Source organism: Motacilla alba, chromosome 5 (genome assembly GCF_015832195.1).
Source record: "Motacilla alba alba isolate MOTALB_02 chromosome 5, Motacilla_alba_V1.0_pri, whole genome shotgun sequence".
NCBI classification, from domain to species: domain Eukaryota; kingdom Metazoa; phylum Chordata; class Aves; order Passeriformes; family Motacillidae; genus Motacilla; species Motacilla alba.
Window position 1 is genome coordinate 30659646 of NC_052020.1, and position 21249 is coordinate 30680894.

General features: G+C 36.4%; 1 long non-coding RNA gene across 7 annotated transcripts in view; it reads left to right on the forward strand.

Annotated features, from left to right (window-relative positions):
• The window catches only part of LOC119701647, a 46315-nt gene that overhangs the window by 13046 nt on the left and 12020 nt on the right, over window positions 1-21249 (forward strand). For 3 of the 7 annotated variants that reach the window (XR_005257120.1, XR_005257116.1, XR_005257117.1), the window contains 3 exons: window positions 769-833; window positions 1613-2522; window positions 9783-12964. This is a non-coding gene — a long non-coding RNA (uncharacterized LOC119701647). Of the gene's footprint in view, window positions 1-768; window positions 834-1612; window positions 2523-9782; window positions 12965-21249 lie in introns of those variants that run through there. The other 4 variants (XR_005257122.1, XR_005257118.1, XR_005257121.1 and 1 more) reach the window with 3 other exon arrangements.

The following is a 21249-nucleotide window of genomic DNA, read 5'->3' on the forward strand; positions in this document are numbered from 1 at the left end:
CAACTCAGCTTGTGAGTCTTAGTACGAAATTAAGTCTTTGACCCCTTCCACACAAGTATACACATATACAGCTGTCAGGATTATTATCTACTCTCTTTACCTTTCTACATTTCAAATTTTTAGGATACATTTGATGACTTAGAAAGCATCTTACTGACTATCTACATCATAAACAAACCTGAAGAAAATATAAGGCTTAATTTTATTTTTAGGGACAGCCAATAGAAGGCATACAAATATGCTTTTTTCAATATTGACACGGGTGCCTAAACTCAGGGAACAAAAAGTGTAAGAAATTTTCCAGATGGACCAAAATGCCCTGTTACTTGTTTAGAATCTCACAACACAAACACTTTGGGTCTAACAGCTGCCAGAATGGGTGTGTTTGTGTGTGGTGCACGCATATGTGTGTGTATCTCTCTTTTTTTTTTTTTTGCTCTGTCTTTTCCTATTTTTGTAGAGCCTGCTCTCTGGCTTTACTTTTTTACAGCAGTTTTTGCCAATCCAAAATATGTAGACACTAAGTTAAATCACTCATTTTGTTTATGTGGCAACAAGTTCAGACTTCTTGCCGAAAAATGTTCTTGGCTTTGGACAAAGCAGGCTTTGAGATGCTTCCATCTGTTTTGAATACACCACAAATCGTAGTATGGAAACCATTGCTCTCAACTGGTAGCCAATTTGCTGAATAAACCTATATTAAAAAAAAAAAAAAGTATGATTCAACTGCAGACTATTTTCATATTTTTGTATCATTTAATTTCAAAGGAATCCAGTCCTTATATGGAAGAACTTTAAATACCTATGAATTTTCTTGCTGGGAAGAGGGTCAAGTAAGTAACAAAAATTTAAATTCATAAATTGTTATTATCAGTGAGGGGAAAAGGTTTAGGGTCTTGATGTTCTTATATAGTATTTCTCATAACGGGGCCTGAGCTTTGTTGCAAAGGTAAGCTTTCAATCTCTCAGCAGTTTCACTTTGTATGTTCTGCTACTGCTTGGAGAATTTGAGAGAATTTGTGAGTCAACAGTATACACAGTCTTGGAGAAAGGAGGATATTGTCTGCTTTGCCTTTTGTCTGTAGTGCCAATCTTGTCACATCTTTTTACTCTTCCTCTTTTCTCACTCCCATTTTGACTTCCACTCCTAGTTTTGGAAAGAGACAAGGGTTTCTTTAACAAGATGTATAGATAGCACCAGAATAAGGACTCCCAAACAAAACTGTTTTCAAACACAGCTCCTTTGGACCCCAGGAGATTATAATCCTAGAATCGTAGCATATCTCAAGTTGGAAAGGACCCATAAAGATTGTCAAGTCCAATTCTCTGTTCCTCACAGGGAGTTCCATCTTTCAAGACAGTCAGCAAAAAGTGATTTGTGTATCCTTGTGTGAGATTTTACATGAAAACTAACTACAGGATGTACTCAAAAGAGCAGAGGAGATGCAGTAGTAAAACCTTGAGCAATTTTTTCAAATCTTTCAACCCAAAGCACTGGTGCCCACATTCTGCTTCTAAAATCAAGCATAGAGTAGGAATGTGTTCTAATTTATCTACATTATGCAAAACTGAATCTTTCTGATAGGTATTTCTGTCTTGTGTTCCCTTCCAGGCATGGTCTGTTTTCAGAGACACAGCCAGAAGCAAGGGGTTCCGTGACTGTTGTGGTAAATTGCCTGTGATCAAATGTCGTGGCTCATGGCTGTGTTCCGAATTTATTGGAGAAGAACCTGGCTGAGGAGAGCCAGTGATGGAGAAGGCACCTCATACTGCAGCATCTAGTAATAATTCCTAATTTTACTCCAAGGCAGGTGTGATGTAAATGGTTCAGCTGAGCTTGAGAATGTCCTGAAGTTTGAACCTTTCAATAGAGCCACAGTCCAACTGCATTGCTGAAAAAAAACCAAGCTGCAAGCAAAGGCTGACATGTAACAGAGCTGTTAATAAGTACAAAACATTGGTTTCCATATGCAATATTTAAAATATACCAGGAGAAAAATCACATAAGGATCTTTACCATAGGTTTTGCAGTCATTATCAGTCAGCTCTGTCAGAAATTATGTTATCCTCCATTCTTTTATGCTTAGCCAAAATTTAGAATTGTATTAGGACTGCACATCTAAAGAGGAATCAAAATCCTGTTCCTTCATTTGAAACAATTTTTGCATGTTTTAACTCAAAGATTCCCTTTTATTCTATCAACCTGTTTTTATGGCTGCAGATGTTGTGGAGTATAACCTCAGATGATGCAGAAATAGTATCTATAAGTATGCAAAATGAAATCAAATCTTGGAGGTGCTAATGCTAACAATTGGCCTGTGATGTTAGCTTTATTCTCTTTTCCATGTTTCTTCTTCATCATGTCTCCTGGTGTTGCCTGAACAAAAACTCTGAGAAGCAGGAGGCAGCTTTGCTCTGCACCTCGGCTGGAGCTGCTCCTCCCCTCAGCAGAGTGCAGGACAGGAGGGTGCTGCTGCATGTGTGGAGCAAGTGACAGTCTGCAGTGCTGACAGGAGCACGGGGTAGGTACCGGTTGCATACTCTAAAGATATAAAGGAGAAAAGATCTCATTTCCTCTGCCATGTGTTTGCCAAGATACACTTGACAGAACAGACCCAAGGAATGTTAGGATAAGAATTCAATCCGATTCACAAACCCTCATCATATCTTTCACCCTTTGGGCAAAATATTTGTTAGTATTCAACACTTGTTGATCCTTTCTGCTATCAATATTATTATAAATTTAACTGATGAGATCTTTCATTGTTAAATTGACAGTGCTATCACATTTTGTTCCCTGGGTGGGGACTTGTCTCTCTTTCACTTTCCAGTAAATTACACTTTTTAAAAAATATTTTTTATAATTTCTTCTAAGGACAATAGCTCATACCTTCATAGCACCTAAACCATGAAGAAAGGAACTAGTAATTAAACCATTAAACCCTCTCACTTCTCTAAATTTGAATAGTGTGTGTTAGAGAGACCAGAAAGTATTCTTATACAAGGAACTGATTTTATTTTGAACCACGAATGTCACATACATAAACTTTATACAGTTTAAGCATAGCTCAAACCCTTTTGCCTCTGTTAGGATTGGTGCAAAATGACCTTAAATCAGTAACTTCTCAACACAGTAAATCTCTCATGCCATAAAAAGAGACCTTCAAATGACTTCTTAATGTGCTGCAATTTGCACTTCATCATCTCTGGCTATTCCTCAACAGACATCACTACTTATATCTCCAATTAGATATATCAAAGAAGACATTTTTCTGCTATATTCCTAGTTTTTTATTAAATTTGATGAAATAATTTTAATCTCTAGCTTTACTGTGGCATTGCTCCAGTTTGGCAGACTCAGCTGGATCTGGTAGTCTGATCTAGAAGCAGGTTGAGGCTCTGGTGTTTACAATTACACCCTTATTGGGCATCTTGGTTCACTTCCAATTATTGCTATTTTTATAAAGCTTTCATATTTTGGTGAATTATTTTTGCCATCAAACCAAGAACTCTCATTGTTGATAGTATCACAGTGTTATTAGGTAGGAAGTAACATCTGACATCTCAGATGTTACTCTCACAATTTCCATGTGCCTCCACAGAGTGAGAAGTGAAGAATTCCTCTGTTCTTCCCCACTAGCAGATAGCTGGAACACTAATGACAATATAGACTGAGCACAGTGTATGAGGAAAGCCAAGCCCCTGGGCTTTCAGCAAGTTGTCAGCTTGTGCTTACTCACACAGCGCTCCTCCACAAACCTGTTTTACAACATATATCGTTCATCCAAACCTGCTGAACATCAGAAGGCATCAGTTTATTTTATCCTGAAGTTCTGAATTGTAATATAAATGAGGGAGGGGGAAACTTGAAAGAAAAAGCCCAGGTTAAAAGAGGGCCTGTCCTTCCACTGGCTGGAGCTGAGCATGCTCTCACCAGGTAACAATTGGCACAAGCATAGCTGTGACTTTTTCCCTCCTTTTTCAACCAAACATATTTCCACCACAATCTCCTAGCAATCTCTCTAATCACTTCCAGATCAAAAATTTAACAAATGTGCTTATTTTTCTCCCATGGGCTTCTGCTGCTCAGGCAATGAGGTACTGGTTGTCTCAGTACCTCAGTAGACATGGACAAACAGGATTTTTTGTGTGTGTACACTACATGCACATGGAGTTTTTTCTGATAAATTACTTATATCAGCATATTGGGAAGTGATAGCATCACCCAGCCATATCTATCTGCTAACCCAACATGCCAAAGGGGTACCTACAGAGACTGTCAGAGCTTTGCCAGTAGTATCTGCTCTCTAGACACAAGAGTAAACAGTGCACCTTATTTACTTAATATAAATCCTACCTTTTGTTCTGATCTGTCCACATCTTCAGGTTGAAATACTAGCCAGGCAGTGGTATATAGAAGTGTATATATGTCTATGACTCAGTTTTCATGCAGACAGAATATTAATACAAATTTCAGTGAAAAGAGGGAGGTTTAATTCTGAGTGGTAATTTCATAATCAGACAAAATATTCAGAATGCTAAACCATCTAACTGTTTTTTACAGGCAGTTCATCAGAACTGCCTGAGAAAAGGTGATAACATCAAATTTTAAATCACATAAACCGACAATAGGGTTTTTCAAAGTAGTGCTAAACAAAGCATTCTGGCTTCCCTTTTTCTTCACTAATGTGCGGTTCCTGTGAATGCAGTTGGCTTTGCATGCTTTGTTCTCTTTTCCTACAGCAACACCTACTGTTAAAAATACAACTGGAATTTTCAGTTAGAAGTCCACAAGGTTATTTTTAAGTAACCACTAGCAGTTCAAACTTACAAAGTGATCCTAATCCTGTTATACAATGTGTTTTGTTTCCCCAACAACCTTTTTAGGAAGCGATCTCCTATCTAAACTTCTCTCTGAATGCAAAAGACATGAATTAGAGATTTTTAAGACAATCCTGAACCTGATTGAAATATCTGAACTGACATTCCACCCTGCAGTAGGTCAGTGACAATACTCAGATGTGGACTAAGAGTTTTTAAATCCAGCAGCCAACCTGCCTTAAAATCAAAATATTAAAATAAAAATCAGATATTCAAAGAAGATAATTTTAATGAAAAACAAAGCCATCTTAGAAAATTTGATCTGGTTTTAATTTAGGATTTCAGTTTCAGGGAAGTTTGATCCCAGGTTTTGGATGCAATTCTATTCTTCTTTCACCTAACCTGTGAGGAAAAGTTTAGTTTTTTTAATTTAGTGTTCATGCTTTAAGAAAAATTATATGAAACAGAAAATAGAGGCCTACAGAAAGCCCAAGTACAGTGTCCACTTTTGTAAAAAGTTAAATGAATATTTAAAGTAGAATAACAAAAAACATGTACTTGGTGGCTATTAGGAGATTGTTTTGACAGAAGGTTGGTTCACAGCTTCTGTTCCTAGATTTATAGAAACTGACAGCAGAGCAAGCACTATTTCTTGTTTTGAGAAAATGTATTCTATGTTTCTCTGTGACTAAGGTCACCATGTGTCATCATGTTCCCTAGAGCATGCTGCGAGCAAAGTTCAGCTCCAAGAAGCCTGTTAGCAGACTGTTTTTCTGAAGTCATGTTCTATGTCTGTCTTATACCTAGAAGAATTTACAGGTTTATATACACAAACACTGTGACTATGTCATACTTTGTCTGAATTGGAATTACTCATATATTCAAAAGAGAAGCTGTTTAAATGAAAGTCATAGTTTGATTCGAGCCAGCTGCAAAAAACATAGGATCATTTATTCTCAGAAGTTCCTACAATGGATTTTTGCTAACCATTAAAGATTAAAAAATCTTTTAAAATCTCACAAATACTTCCGAAAAGAAAAACATTTTTCATTACTCTCCTCAGTCTTCCCTGATCCTTTGTATATGAACCTATATTTCATTATGCATTGGCCTGACAGGTCATTAAGATGTGAGTTTCCAGAGACACAGTGAGAAAGGCTGAAAAACAGGATCAGTGAATAGATGGCAGCCCAGTGACACCGCTAGCTGTCTGGGTCAGCCAAGAGCTCTCAACACTTTCAGTTAACTTTCCCTTGTCTGAACTGCCATTGATCTGCATATCCAAGCAATCTGTGTTTACCCATTTAGTCATGATAGAAGGATATGCATTACATACATTGGAACAGGCTGCCCAGAGAAGCTGTGGATGACCTGTCTCTGGAAGTGTTCAAGGACAGGTTGGATGGGGCTTTGAGCAATGTGGCCTAGTGGAAGATGTCCCTGGCCATGGAAAGTGGGGTGGAACGAGATTATCTTTAAATGTGTCTTCCAATCCAAACCTTTCTATGATTCTGCAGTTTTTGTAGACTTAAGATGACAGTCCTTAACAATCCCATCTAATAGTAATGTACTGACTCCTCGAAACCTGGCTTTCGCCACATTCATGTAGCAAAATACTCATGGCTCAAACTGGAAAAACCCCTTAAACTTTCAAGTTCCCTACAGGGAAATGCAAGAAATACACATCACAGGACTGTACAGAGGCTGCTTTTCACTATGAAAAGCAATTCACTATGAATGAAGCAATTTCCTTGTTCAAATTGCCATATCAAACCAGACTCAGCTGAAATACAGAAGACACCTAGAAACTGAACTGCAGGCCATACCCTACCCTAACCATTTACATTGTTTTCCCTGGTATAGTAGACTTCAAAAATATCTTTATATAAGAAATTGTGACAGGCCTGGTTAATGATCTGTATGCCCTTTGAAGCCAACTCAAACTATCCCTTCTCAGCAAGAGGATTTGTACATATAAAAAGGGATTTTCATGTCTATTAAGTAGTTTAGGCTTAATCTACAGGGAATGCAAATTTCATAAGATTTTATCTATGGACAGTGTGCAATATTTACCACTATTTTACTGCAGCATAATAATGAATAATCATGTCATGAGACCGGTCTGGCACAGATCACAGTGTGCTGTGACCTTACGACTTATGGAGTTACTTCTTTAACTCAGCTGCTAAAAATGGAGTTAGAACTTGAAAGAAAACCTGCTGCAGTCCATGTGAAAATTTCCACTGACTTCAATATGCTTTAGTATAAGCCTTTTCAGCTGAGCATCTCCAGTAGAGTTCAACTGATGAAAGCATTTGTATGTGGATGTGATTTGCTGTGTAAACATATGATGGAATATGCTTTCTGTGGATTCTTTGGCTGGTAACAAAGAATCTGGTAAACATTCACCCCCTTCAGACTGCAGTTTCAGCAACTGAAAGTTTTGTTTTTTCTGAGAACTGTGTGAACAGGAGCTAAAGTTCATAATAGCTCTCTAAACACTACTGTCTGGTTTCTGTTAACATTTCCATTACCACGGTTTCTCAGATAGTTTCACAACAATGCAACAATGCTAAATTCCCAAGGATGCATTAGGAAAAGATATGAGTTCCCAGTGAGTAGTTTTTTTACCACAGAGCTCAAGTGTCACACTAGAGATAGATTTTTACTTAGACACTCACCTAGGAAGAGCAGAATCACCTAGGGAGCCAAATCTGGCCAATAATAAGCATGCAATAAACTTGCAGGAGGAACAAAGGCTGAATGCTTACCCATTGTTGTCAAGAAAGGGTCTTGAGATAGTGGTGCATGGCAAGGGAATGTTATGAGAACTCTTTCTGTACTTGAGTTTGCACAGATGCACACAGATAAATCTATTTACTTGGTATGACTGTACCTTGGTAGACATAACTAAACTATCTAGTGTGACCAACAATCTTAATTTTTAAATGTTATACATATTTTTTTAAACTTTCAGTTACAATAAAAACCTTCATTATTTTCAGCCAGTCACTTCAAAATAACTATTACAGCTAGTACAAAAGAATTTCTCTTGCTTTTTGACCAAAATTATCTAGTAAAGCTTATTTTCACTCAGTGAAGATATACACAAGCAACTGCAGTAGCATTAAATTTTGTCTTATGGAAAACCTGGAACTAACCTTTCTCTATTTCAGGTGGACATCGTAGAGAGGCATTTCTAACAGTGATAATTCCACTGATTTTGTGGATGCACTGCCTTAGCACAAGTGAATTTACATGGAGAAAAATTATCCCATTTATAAATCAGGCTGCAAGATGCTACTTGGAAAAGGTTAAAGAATACCTCTTTCATGCACACCTGTAGAAAGCTAATAAAACAGAGAAAGCTATCTATAGGGAATGAGTCTCTCCCTGTGATGGATAAAAGCTTCTCATAATTTTGAGATTGCTTTCAGCTTAAATTACATTCTAAATATTAAAGAACAGATATAGGTGCAACTGATAATATTTCACAAACCTGTTTTTCAATGGCACTGACAAGCTCTTCAGTTGAAAGAAAATTCTCCTTTCATGTACAACAGGAGATTGAAGTTCCAATATCTTGCTTCCCCAGCACACACAGAATTGATCTCAGCATCTGATAGAAGCTTTAGGAATGATCTCTGAAAGAACTAAAAAGCAGAATCTATGAAGTAAATGAACCACAGATCATAAATAATGTTGTCCCAAAGGAAAGAAGAATCTCCAAAAACTTGCAGGGTTGTATCCGCTTCACAGATGAGACCAATGTTCTGTACTGCAATAAGATGCAAAGTGCACATGCATTCATGTGCTATATAAAAGATATGTGTTACGTGACTGTTTTAAGTATAATAATCCTGTGGTCCCAGAACTAACTGCTCTGTCTTATTCTGCTTGTATGGGCATTGTTAAAAGTTCTAGTGAGGCTGCAGATTCACCAGGAGAGGACCTAAACCTTGTAATGCACTTTGAGATCTACTATAAGGAGAAATGGTAAATATGTTTCTATTGCTTACACAGATATAAAGACAAAAATATAAATTTGTGTGAGCACAAAAGCACACACATATTAAAAAATTGCAAAAGGCTAGTCCCTGTCCATAGGCAACCATATGGCCAACTGACAAGTACACAAAGGTTAGGAAAAGGATATAAAGTCTTTCTCATATAGTTTGTCAGAGAGGAATATTCTCACTTACTTGAAGTCTTTTCTATAAAGTTGATTATTTATTATTTGTCAAAAAATCATAAATTGATCCTCATGCTTTCACTGCCAGGAATGTTTAAAGGAAGCTTTAAGGGCAGTTCAGAGTCTAGGAAGTGAAAAATTCTGCTGCCCAAAACAGACATAAAAATGCCAGTTTCAGAAAATAAGCTCTGCTAAAGTGATCAGACTGCAGACTGAAAAATCTAGTTCAGAAGTTAAAAATGTAATACCAAACTGGGCAGTGCAGACTAGATAGACCCTTTTCAGCACCAGACAAAGAGGACAAATTGGCTGAGCAACTGTCTTGAAGGAAATACTTTACTGGTCTGTAGTATCTCTGAGCTAAAGGACAAATGTTGGAAAGTGACAGAAGCTTCAGCTGCCTTCCAAAAGGTGTGTTCAGAAGGCCTTATGTCCCACAAAACCTGCACATGGGGTGCTGCCAGAGCTATTTTTAGTTTTGCCTTCTTTTGTGTCTTTCTACTTTATTGGTTCAAATCTCTTTGATTTTGTTTCTTCCAAACTATGGCTATGTTTGCTTCCAGTCCAGGATATTCCTAAAGTCTCATTTTTTCAAAGATTATGTTTTTTAAATGTCAGTATTTAAGAAATATAATAAAGTTATACATTTCCTGTATTTTCTTTTAGAATAAGCATAGTTTCTCACATATTTCTTTCAAAACATTCTTTGCCAAAACAGTGACCTTGAGGGTATGAGTCTCGTCTATTCATGGAAATGTTTTCTTTTCAGCTGAAAACAAGGGTTCTGTGGTTTCATCCTGTATTACAACCTTCCAGCCGAAGACCATCTGAGTCAAAAAAGAAGGAACAGAAGGCCTTATTTATCTGAGGCAGCAACTTCTTGCAGGTGAGAAATGAATGTGACATCTCCACTCCATTACAATGGCATAACTTGCTACAAGCTTGACATAGCAAAATATAAACAAATCAATGCACAACTACTTTTGGTGTGGAGACAAGCAAAAACTATCCAAAACGCAGCATACTCAGCTGGCATTATTTGTAGACTGGCTGGCAGCCTCTGCAGAGAGAGCAAAAAATACAAAAATACATTCAAAGGTCCTATTTCCAAGGCACTTTAGGGATGTGCTAGCCAGGCAGTGTGGGAAATGGGCCTTCCATATGTTTGTGAAACCCCTACCAGATTTAGAAGGTAAAGGGACTAGTAGAGTTTAATCTAAAGTGCTTATTGTTGTAGATGTATTGGCACATTTATCTTTGAAAATTAAAATATACAGACTCATTCCCAAAGCTCTAAAAATGAAGACTTGCACGATTTTGGATTGTTCTGCAGTGCTAAGCTAGATGTTTCTGCTCTGCTGGGCATGTGTAACAGCAGACAATAAATAGACAGCATCTTCTGCAGGGATTAAAGGAAAAGCTATACCGCAGTAAAACTAAGGCAAATTACCTTGTCTAATTCTATACCGCAATTTCAGTTTTCTGCCATTGTCAGTACCATGTGCTGCAGACATCAAAGGGTTGAATTTTGTCAGTCTTGAGTTATCGTAAAAGCTACAGTCTTGCAATTCATCTTTAATGAGTTGTTTACATTGAAATCAGACAGCCGTGGAATTTCTTGAAAATGGCTAAGGATCATTCCTAGGAGTCTGTCTCTTAAAAACAACTTCTGTGGCCATACATCAACTATAATTGAGATTCATAGCTGTAATAATGCTGTTTACTGTTTCACTCTGAATAGTTTTCTTGTTTATGTGCCCCAGCCTATATCTTCCAAAATATATACCGTCTCTTATTGCTGCAACCTGGAATTTACCAACAGTATCAGTAATAAATCACAAGCAACTACTCTTACTTTTATTCCTCTCTTAGGAATAGAGTGGAGTGGAAGCCTTTACACACAGCTGTCTGAACTTAGATCATTTTCAGATAAAAGCATTATTTTTGCTCTAAAGTGTCCCAGGAGCCGCCTAGACAGAATTGTACACAGTTAGGATCTACATATTTTTACATGTGAGGCAACCAAGCAAGATTCATAATGGAAAATTTAATTCCAGATCGGCATTTAGGTGAGTCTGGACCATGCAGATGCACACACAAAGTCCATACTAGCTGCTCGAGAGGTCATTGGACCTTCAGCATGATCACTTCAGGAAAATGCTGACATTTTCACTGGTTTTGCTACATCTCTTTATTCCTGTGGTCCAGTTTGTTCCATTTTCAAACATCCTGTCTTGGTCTCACTATCTTTTTTCCAAAATTATATATTGTTGGTTTGTGTTTTAGATACCAAGAGTTTTAGTTCAGTTGTAAGATATACTGTTCCATGTAAGCGCACTTTGACACTGGATACAGTCCAGGATGAAGTACATAAAACCTGGGCTGTCACATCAAAGGATACTCAGTAAATTTAGTCCTTTAACCTTATTACTCTCAGCATTTTTAATTATACTTTATGAGTTAGGATCTTTGTGCATTCAGTTTGTAAAGGGATGCTCTATTTGGTGCAAAAGTTAATCCTCCTATTTTAACTGCACTCACACTCTGCTATCAAAGCTCTCAGTAGCAGCAGCTGAATTCAAGGGCTTGTCGTGTGTATTAATCCAGTTTTTTGAGTTCTGTGGAGTGAAAGACTGCAGAAATGCAAACCCCTATTTACTTACTTAATAAGAAGCCAGAAAGACTAGCAGGACTTGCATGACATTTCAATTTGACAATAATATCATTTTGTCCCCCTTTGTTTTGAACTAACATGTTACTTAAAAATCATCTTTAATTTGCCAATCTATGTGTAAAAAGACCCAAATACATTAAATAAAATTTCTGGTTTAGTTTTTCTCTTGCCCTTTAAAACAGAGAAATACCTGAAAATCTAATATTTAAATTTAGACTATTTGTGTGCTCAAAGCAGCAAGTAGAGATAAGTGCAGCAAGGTTTAATGTTTTTAAATTACAGTCACACTATGTAGTAATAGAGTTATAATTATCTAAAAGTGGCCTATCAGACAAAAATACGTGTTCAGTGTTTTTAACTGAAAGTTTATTTAGAATACCTTTGGACTTAATATGAAGGTGAATAAACCTGTAGCCCATATCCTCAACATATTGGAATTTTACTGGGATTTAAATGCAAGGCTTCTGTGGCAATAAAGAAGGGGTAATTTTTAAATGTAGCTTGCAAGCAGCTGGGTAAAAGCAGGAGTGTCATATATTAGTTAGGTGGGATATTTTCTAGGACAGAAAGGTAGCTCTTGAAGCTTGGCCTCATGTGTGTGTAAATGTGATCTTGTCCCACATTCTTGTTATGGGTTTTTTTATGGCTCATTTGCAATAACTCCAAAACTTAAGTGAGACATACAAAGTGGTACAGATTGTTGGTTCACCAGCAAAACTCAACTATCATGCTGGAAAACAGTGTTCAGTGTCCATGGGCATAAGCAGTTTTAATGAAAGGGAGCAGTGAGGGTAACCCTTCTAGATTTGGAGTTCCTATATTAAAATGAAAGAAATTCTAGGATTATGGGCAGATGTATATCAAGTAGGCACTTGATTTATAAAAAAAATAATTGAAAATAATTGACCTAACATTTGCCAAGCAACCAGATACAGTATTTGATTTGAAATGTGGTATAGCTAAATAAAGTTATTTCATTCTGACACGTAAACAATGCAGAGAATAAAAAGGCAGAAGCCGGACAGAAGCCAGGCAGAAGCCTTCTTTCCTAGTAAGCTAACAGACAGGAATGCTTTTCTGAGTTACTCTGTTTACTTTTAGCAGTAGGAACTGACAGGACTCACACTACAAAGCAAAAAAGGATGGATCTGTTTCATGAATTAGAATCTACCTCTGAAACACTTTCTGCCTTTCTGAAGAAAAGGTTGCCAAAATATGTTTTTAATTACTTTCAGAGATATTTTTGTTTCTCTTGTCTACAGCTGTCCTTTACTGAAGCATTTAAAAAAATCAAATGAAATCTCCTAAAAATCATTCTTCTCAGAAGCAGTTTTTATATATAATATATTCACCATTTCTTGACAGTTTCATTCCTTTGAATACTGGAATGAAAATAACTGCTTTGTAATAGAGGTTTTTGTTTCTGGTACTTTTTTCCTGTTTACTCAATAAGTCCTTGTATTTAGAAACATAGTTAGGCTTAAGATATCCCTAAAAATACCTAATAAAGCAATAACATTATAAAAATATAAACCTCTGTCAATTGCATGGTTTCCATTCCCCAAAACAGACAGAACGAGATAGACTGAACCAGAGGAAGGGTTGTGTCCTTCTCTTTGTGTGTATAAATGTAGCAAAATAACATGTCATTATAGAAGACAGAATATAAAAGTTTGAAACTTCTCACAGTTTCCAACAGGAGCTTGAAGAATCACTATAAAGGAAAGGATTCAGGATAACTTTTTTGCGCAGTATTTTGTAGCATCCTTCAAGAATCATGACAGAGGACATACTAGGGGCAACATAGCTAAAAGCATTCCTGAAGACATGCTGTTCTTCAGCTGTTGTAAGACTCTTAGCAAAGCCATCTGTATTTCAATGTATATGCAGAGCCATTGGTACTTCAGGAGCATGTAAAGGGAACTGAAGTACTAATATTTGCACCATCTTGGTTGGAGTCTTTAGCTGAAATACTTTCTGCATTCTGACTATAAGTAAAAAATGAGTACATATTTATAGTATTAGCAGTTCTACTTCTAATTATTTGTTTACAGAAGCAGAATATAAAAGAGATAAGGATAGTTTTCAAGTACTATTTTTAACCACAGAACACTCAGTTTCTATTATTCACATTAACAGAATCAAATGCAACCTCCACATGAGCCAAGCCCACTCTAGGCAAGCTCCTGAAAAATGAGTATATACATGGATAATAATGGACTACTCTTTGATATAACAAAGAATTTGGTGGAGTCTCAGAGGTATCAAAGGACAATCATATAGATGTATGGACTACCCATGTTCACAGTTTTCTACAGTGATTCCTAAAGATTTCAACTGCTTAACTAAGCCTTAAAGGGTATGTAAATACCAGGTTTATAAAAGCAAACATGGCATTCCATAACAAGCTTCTTTCTTCTTCATTTCTACAAACATCACAACAGGCCACAGTATCTCTAGTCGGATCACCTACTTTTAGAAAGAATTCTGTGCACTCTTTAAATGGGACCAGGATTGTATGGAGAATATAGAGAGCCTTTGGTTGTTCTCTTCTGTGCATAGACTAGCAGATTTATGCCAGAAATCATAGTCAGCAAGAGATAAGGCTGGTACAGTTCTGAAGGAAGCCAAAAGGGAAGTCACAGTCCTATTGCTGGTTGGTCCCAGGGAAAAACTGCAGTTGAAGATAATTAGTAATAGCTCTATCTTCCTACATCAAAAACTATAATGCATTAGTTACCTATTTTAAAATTCACATTATTTAGTTATACAGCATTTCTGACTTCTGGGGTAGGCATTCTAGAGATTGCAAATCAATTTGTGGCAGTCTCTTATGCTTCTTTAGAAACTATCTCATAAAAGTACCAACAATTTAGTAATTATTTTATCCAGAATTTTAGCTTAAAAAAGAATATTGTGTCCAACCATCAAAAAACTTGTTTTCTGTGCAAGAAAATACCCCAAAAGGCTGCATGTTGATGTCTAAAGTGTCAGGCCCATTATACTGCAGAGTAGCATAAAAATGAGGTTTTAATCTTTTTTTCCTAATAGATAGAGACAATAACATTTTACAAGATAGAAGTTACTTCTGTCACAACCTTATACTCTTAGTTGCATGTGAGATTCAGCTATGGAACCTTGGCTAGCATTCTGCAGTAGCCATTTTTGTCCTTGGAGAATATTTAGAGTCACAAAGGTGGATTACTGAGAAAAAAAAATTGCCACTGAAATGGAACATCAGTAATAGAAATGAACCAGAACACTGCACATAAGTTTGTAATTAGGAGCCTGATTCTGCAATAGTCTGAGTATTTCCTGAATGGTTTGGTGCTGAGTACCTTGAACTCATCAAGTGATGTCATGGGTTTAGTTTGTTCAATAACACAGCACTGCGGTGAGAGGAATGTACAGAAGGGTATTTAATAGGAGGTGTGTTTCAATTGCTATTCAAAGGCAAAAAGTCAAGTCTCAGAAAACTGGAACTTTTTGGTTGAGACTGCACACATCCTGTGCCAACCAAGTCATTAGAGCACTTCACCTGAAGTAGAGAGAAAGCCACTTCATGAATTAAATGGCTGGACAGATGCCCAGCTAAGCATATAGACTCCCTTTCACAGTCAAAGCACCCTCACAGAATTAAAATTTGATGTTATCCAAGCCACAGAGCAACTTTTCTTGGTACTGATTACAAGGATAATGTGCAGCTGTGTTGGTTGGGCTTGAAAACTGTTCAGATTGGCTCTGAGTTTGTTTTGCTTCAGCTGTCTTACATGAAAAAGAAATTTCTCTCATAAATCCATATCTGCAAGCATGCTTCCTTATCACGCATTACGTGTTTACCCATGAGGAAGAAAACACTGTTCTATTTCCTAGAAAGTCCAGATCAACAAGTTCATATAAACATTGGAACAAGTTGGTATGATCATCTCATCGTATATGAAGGAGGAAAGAAACAATGAAATCATAGTGAATGAATTATATCTGATGAGGCACAGGTTCATCTGCCCAGAAGTTAAACTTTTTTCCTCATTGATTTAAATTGAGATAGTAGGAAAAAGATATTTTTCACCTTTAAACTAGGTCTGTGAGCTCTATTAAGAAATTTCCAAACTTTCACACCATCTCCTTGTGTCAGAAAAGGATTTTTGGATTCAGTGAATCATTGCTAAAAAGTATTGAAATAGAAATTAGCAAGTGCTGCTTTGTTTGGGGAAGGACCATTTAGAGTTTTAACAACAAAAAAATGACACTATACAGTTTTGAAGTCTAACAGTGCTGGAATATCAGGCTTATTTATAGCATTTAATTATCATAGGAAATAAACTCACAATATAAGAATCATATTCCCACAATGACAACTATAGAGTAGTAAAATGTTTTTTCTATTCCTAAATCTTCTAGTCAGTTCACAACCTGAAATCCAGAAACTTGAATTGTGAGCTTGCACCTCTGATACTTCAAAGAGTGCTTTTCTACTTACCATCACTATAGCCCAAAGCACCAACATAACCTAATTTTTCACTTTCTTTTGCTGAACTGGAAAGACCAGCAATGGCATACAGGTACCCAATACCCAAACTCATAGGTCTTTTAAGTGCAGGTGAACCTGAAGTGTATACAGAAGTTGTGATAGGATTACCTAATAAAATTTCCATCTGCAAAAAGCAATTTTGGGAACATGCAAATGAGTTCACATTCAAAAATAGTGTCAAATCTTCAAAAGGATCTCAAATTTTTCTGTCTAGTCAGAGTGAACAAGATTTATTGGTTGTTTTTTTTTTCCTCAAAAATATTTTCCTATTTCTTCCTCTTTTAACTGAAGGATGTGAAAATCTACTACATATACACACTTTGTTATGTACATTCTTAGTTTCAGTCCTCTTGCTGGATTTAATTTCGAAGTCAATGTTAATTCAATTTCTTATGGAATAAGACCCAGATAAGATGGGATCAAAACATTTATTTTTTCAATTAAACCAGACTCCTGATTCTGTGACTATCTAGGTAAGTTAGAGTTCAAAAATTTTATCCATTCCTTTTGCTGAAGTGTAGATTTCCATTACTCTGTTTCATATTATCTGTGAAGGCTTTTATAGCCATAAAAACGGAATAAATAAAAGAATTTTCTTGTCTACACTTCACCCCGAAATGACATTTTGTACTTTATTATTGCTCTGTATGAAGAACCTCTGCAGAAAACCATAGAATCACAGAATAGTTTGGACTGGAAGGGACATTTAAAGCCATCCAGTCCAACCCTTCTGCAATGAGCAAGAATATCTTCAACCACACCAAGTTTCTCAAGTTCCTACATGAACTGTTTCCCCTCACATTAATGAAGGCAAATAGTTATTGAAAATGTCATTTTCCAGGCATAAATTAACTGATTTCAGGTACATGCAAATAACTTTGTAGGTAATAAACAGGAAATTTATAGCTTTTTTTCAGTCACAGATGTTACATTCGAATAGAGAAACAAAAGTTGGTGAAGGTGTTCATGCCCAAATTTTAAAATAAATTTCAGTTAAATTGTTGCAATGGAAAACTGTCTATCTGTGAATTGTTAAGAGTAAAATACAGAGTAAAATATTGCATTCTTAGTGCATCCAAACTGATTCTTACTCCAGTATTCCTGACATTTTCCACTGGCTGAGATTTGTAGATAGAAAAGGGTAAAAAGTTCTCATAAGAATAGCTATCATCAGGAGGATCAGAAATTGAAGAACCCAAGTCCTTTGCCTGGATAAATAATGTATAAGTAACCAGATATTCAGGAACACTAGCTGTGGTACTGATCAGGATACCTCAGTAAAAGACTGTCTGACAAAGTTAGAATCATGTAGACAAGTGTCGAAGCTAGAAAGCACTTTCTTGGGATATGATCAATAAGAACATATTTTTTTATGTTCTAATGGACATGTTCTTTTCAAGAAATCAGCAAAAGTCCAAGGCATGATCCACAGAAAGTATTTTGCAGGATTTGAAGGGCTAGAAGTGATGACTTTGTTACAAGTCTTCTGCAAAAACAAGCAGAATTTATGTAAATAATTCACCAGAGTGCACAGAAGAGATGTGGGGGGAAGTCTATGCTCTTATGGTCTCAGCATTCATTGACTGTTTCTTGTGAGGGACTTTAATGCTTACTGCTTTTATGCAAGCAATAATGTCCTCTCCTACCTGCCTTAACTGGACAAGCAAATGGTTTGTGACTGATTTTTCAAGTGTTAGAACAAGTCACATCTGGCGTCAGTTTCTTTCTACTTCTGCAAATCAATTCAATATATGTATTCCATACTTGGCTCCCAGAGATGCAATACAAGTGATTTATCAGCTGCAAATTTGTCTAAAAGTGCCATATAGCAGGTTGGACATTGCTTCTAGAAATGAAACTCGGGTGTCTGATATTTAAAGGCTAAAAATCACTAGCTTGAATTCCTTCATGAACTGTTTTCTCTTACATTAATGAAGGCAAATAGTTATTTAAAAATTCATTATCCAGGCATATATGAACCTTATTTCAGGAAAAGCCAAGTTTTCCATGTGATTAGTTTGACACCATCACCCCCTTCCTCCTCACATACAAATGTAACAGCAAGCACAGCCTATTCAGAGACTGAACTTTAGCTGACTCTTTTTTTTGTCTCCTCCATTCATCATCCTCCAACTGCTTTGATGTTACAAGAGATTACATTGAGGTATGATTAGAAGGGATGCTGGAATTATGCCCACCTCTCCTCCCAGGATTTTTAAGAGAGATGTGAGTAGAACTTTCAGACTTTGGCTAAAGATGAAAGACTAAAAATATGAAGTGTGGAAACAAGAAGAACTCACCACACTCTCTGTAATCAAGTAGAGCCCTCACAATTTTCTTCTGTGCAATATCTCACATTAAAACCTTCTCAAAGGAAACAGAATAGTTTATAAAAAGGACATTTAGTATCAGATGTCTAGAACTATTTTGCAAATAATCCAGATAGTGAATGTTTTTGTTCAGTTCTTCAACTGAGGTTAAAAATTTAAAATAAAAAAAAAATTAAAATACCTATTTATTAGTAAAAATAGGGTTTGTACATTAGAATCTTAGTGCATTTTTTGCTACCAAGTATCTTGTCATAAAACAGCACTTGAAATACAGTACCCTGCAGTGTGATGGCATGCATTATTCCTGAGGAGTAAATAACTCATACTCTTCCAATACCATCCAGGAGCTGGAACAGAACCCTGTAAGCTGCAGGTCCCACGACCCCATCAAAAGTCTGCAGAAAGCAGTTGCTGTCTTAATCTTTACCCACACCTCATCTCACATTTCACAAAGTCAATAGAAAAAAAACCCTTCTGAATGTCTTTACATTAGGAGATAATTTTGACTAAATATTGCAACCAGCAATAGAATTGCTGAACAAACCATTCATTAACTAGCAAATGATTAAGTGCAGGATTTAGGGAATTATTTTTTATAGATAATAAAAGTGCTAAAATTTAACTTTCCTCAGTTTATCAGAAAGTTATGTTTTATGCAATTACTACATGATAAAACTAATGCTTTCTAAGACCTGTTGAGCAAGCAGCATTAATCCTGCATTTTGACCATCAGCCAATGTAAAACTTTGCTCAGATTTAACAATTATTAATGCTGTGGGATGTGTGTTGGGAATAAAATCCAAAAACGGTATCTAAATGTGATAATCTGTTTTTAATTTGACATATTTTTTTCCAGGTCACCAAAAATGGTAGGATGTCACTAGGAAATATCTGTTCTTCATGTTTTATGAGTGTTATGGATAAGTACAGAGCTGAACAAGTTACTGCATAGGGTGCAGAGCAGTCATGCAGAAATTTTTTCCATGATAGACAGACGTTTCCCTGTTTGATGCCTCAGCACACATCTCAGACAAAATTCCATAAGGATTTTCCCAAATAATTTCAAAGCAGTCCAGAGAGAATAGGGCTTGAAGATTGAAAACTGAAACAATTCAGCTTTCTGAATTTTACATATAGCTCAACTGTTTATTTTCTGCATGATTTTGGTCAAGATTGCAGTTATGCATCAGGTTACTCACCAGAATTTCAAAGGAGTAGGGAACTCCTACATGCAGAGTAGGGAAACCAAGACTAATTAAAGAAAAAATGTGCTGCTCTTATTACTAAGCCAGTAATTTCTTAACTGTGGCTCACCAGAATATCCAGCATTTCTCACACCACAAGCAGTAAGAGAGGATTTGAACAGGAGATTGGGCTAGATAGCCTCTTGAAATATTTTCCAACTCACTTAATATCAAAAAAAGTCATGTTCCAAATGTCATGTTGTTTTGTGGTGCTGGTTATAGACCAGAAGTAATAAAAACAGTAATTAAAAAAAATACTATTAGACTTTCCCATTTAGTAAGATTTGTAGGCTTATATATGGGCTTATATTGTAGGCTTATGTGTATTAAGGCTTATAAATAGTTTTCTTCCATATTCAGGTAAGCAATCTTTTCTAAATTTATGACTGTTCAAAGTGCTGATACTTAGTCTATGTTCCTTGAGGAAAAAAAACCCCAACCTATCAAATTCCTAATATATTGAGGGTGTTTGTAAAACTCAAAATGTGTTCTCTGAGTAGTACACAAATCACAGCAAAATACTTCTAAGTTTGTGTGTTTCATTTTCACAGTGAGAAATTCCCAAACAATAGAATTTTGAAGAACTAAGACTGCTCTCTCCCTCACACTGATTGACAGGGTCATTTAAATATAAAATTTTTGTGATTTCACCTGCAGATTAAGTAATTGAAGATTTATTCCAGAAGCAAATAGGAAGCTATGAAAAATCAGGCAGTTACATAAACTGGCCTTTGTTCTTAAACAAATGAGGAGGAAACAAATATGTCAAGATTAAGAACACATAATGAAAAATAAGTGTGCTGGAAAAACAGCTGCTCCTGAAATAACTGGTCACTTGTCTGAACTTTTGGGTGGGCAGATACCGGAGTGCATGTTAGTATGTCAGTGTGATTGGTCCTGATTAAATCAGCTGCAGTGAAAACTAGGCTTGCAATAAGAAAGATATATATTAAATTATTTACTGTTTGCCAGCTGCTGTCCTCAGCTCCTTATACATTGTGCTAGAATTCCTGGAGCCAACTGTTACTTCCCCCAAGGCTCAACTCTGCATATATGAAGGGAATGGGTATCCTGCTCTTGACTACAAGTGGAGAATGACTAAATTCTGAACTTGATGTACCTAAAGTATGAAAAAATCCTCAGTTGTTTATCACCAACCGAAGTCATGGTTAACATTGCATTGTTATTCTCACTAAAACTCTTGACCTTACTCACCAAGTAACTATAGCTACAGTGAAAAGCTCAAAATTTGGTTTTAATAATAGCAGTGAAAATCCTGCCTGTCCTGAAACCAGGAAAGAGGTGTAGATCCTCACCTACGAAATTTCCAGGAGGAGGCTGTAGCAAGAAACATCCATAGATCATCCAAAGGAGATGTCTCCTCCATTACACTGCATTTGAGCAGAGACTGAACCATCTCAATAGCTGGGGCTCCTACAGCAAGCACTGACTTTGCT